The sequence below is a fragment of the Mandrillus leucophaeus genome, unplaced genomic scaffold (assembly GCF_000951045.1).
Source record: "Mandrillus leucophaeus isolate KB7577 unplaced genomic scaffold, Mleu.le_1.0 Scaffold235, whole genome shotgun sequence".
Lineage (NCBI taxonomy): Eukaryota > Metazoa > Chordata > Mammalia > Primates > Cercopithecidae > Mandrillus > Mandrillus leucophaeus.
In genome coordinates, this window is record NW_012102421.1 from 2,057,909 (window position 1) to 2,060,018 (window position 2,110).

Below are 2,110 nucleotides of genomic sequence, written 5' to 3' on the forward strand. Positions count from 1 at the left end.
AATACATTCCTGGACACATATACCTTCCCAAGACTGAACCAGGAAGAAATTGATTCCCTGAACAGATCAGTAACAATAACAAATCCAAAATCAAATCAGTAATAAATACTCTACCAACCAAAAGAAAGTCCAGAACCAGAGGGATTCATAGCCAAATTCTACCAGATGTACAAAGAAGACCTGATACCATTCCTGTTGAAACTATTCCAAAAATTCGTGGAGGAGGGACTCTTTCCCAACTCATTCTATAAGGCCAGCATCATCCTGATACCAAAACCTGGCAGAGACACAACAAAAAAAGAAAACTTCAGGCCAACATCCTTGATGAACATTGATGCAAAAATCCTCAACAAAATACTTGCAAACTGAATCCAGCAGCACATCAAAAAGTTTATTCACCACAATCAAGTAGGCTTCATCCCTAGGATGCAAGGTTGGTTTAACATACACAAATCAATAGATGTGATTCATCACATAAGCAGAACTAAAGACAAAAACCATATAATTATCTCAATAGATGCATAAAATGCTTTCAATAAAATTCAACACCTCTTTATGTTAAAAACTCTCAATAAACTGGATTTTGAAGGAATATACATCAAAATAATAAGAACCATCTATGATAAACCCACAGCTAACATCATACCAAATGGGCAAAAGCTGGAAGCATTCCCCTTGAAAACGGGCACAAGAAGAGGATGCCCTCTCTCACCACTCCTATTCAACATAGTACTAGAAGTCCTGGACAGAGTAATCAGGCAGGAGAAAGAAATAAACAGTATCCAAATAGGAAGAGAGGAAGTCAATCCATCCCTGTTTGCAGGTGACATGATTCTATACCTAGAAAACCCAATAGTCTTGGCCCAAAAGCTCCTTCAGCTGATAAACAACTTCAGCAAAATTTCAGGATACAAAAATCAATGTACAAAAATTACTAGCATTCTTATACACCAACAAAACACAAGCTGAGAGTCAAATTAGGAACACAATCCCAATCACAATTACCACAAAAAGAATAAAATACCCAGGAATACAGCTAACCAGGTAATAGATCTCTACAATGAGAATTACAAAACACTGCTCAGAGAAATCAGAGATGACACAAATGGAAAAATATTCCATGCTCATAGATAGAAAGAATCAATATCATTAAAATGGCCATACTGCCCAAAGCAATTTAGAAATTCAACGCTATTCCTATCAAACTACCAATGACATTTTCACAGAACTAGAAAAAAACTATTTTAAAATTCATATGGAACCAAAAAAGAGTGTGAATAGCCAAGGCAATCCTAAGCAAAAAGAACAAAGCTGGAGGCATCATGTTACCTGACTTCAAACTATACTACAAGGCTACAGTAATTAAAACAGCTTGGTACTGGTGCAAAAACAGATACATAGACTAATGGAACATAAAAGAGGTCCCAGAAATAAGACCACACACCTACAGCCATCTAATCTTTGGTAAAGCTGACAAAAAACAAGCAATGGGGAAAGAACTCCCTATTCAATAAATGGTGCTGGGGTAATTGACTAGCCATATGCAAAAGATTGAAATTGGACCCCTTCCTTACACCACATACAAAAATCAACTCAAGATGGATTAAAGACTTAAATGTAAAACCCAAAATCATAAAAACCCTGGAAGACAACCTAGGCAATACCATTCTGGACACAGGAATGGGCAAAGATTTTATGACAAAGATGCCAAAAGCAATCATAACAAAAGCAAAAATTGACAAATGGGATCTGATTAAACTTAAGAGCTTCTGCATCGTAAAAGAAACTATCAACAGGGTTAATGGAAAACCTACAAAATGGGAGGGAATATTTGCAAACTACACATCTGGAAAAGGTCTAATATCCAGCATTTTACAAGGAACTTAAACAAATGGACAAGAAAAAAACAAAAAACCTCATTAAAATGTGGGCAAAAAACAGACACTTTTCAAAAGAAGACATACATGCGACCAACAAGTATATTTTAAAAAGCTCAATATCACTGATAATTGGAGAAATGCAAATTAAAACCACAATGAAATACCATTTCATATCAGTCAGAATGGCTATTACTAAAAAGTCAAAAAACAGCAGATGCACCTGGCACAGC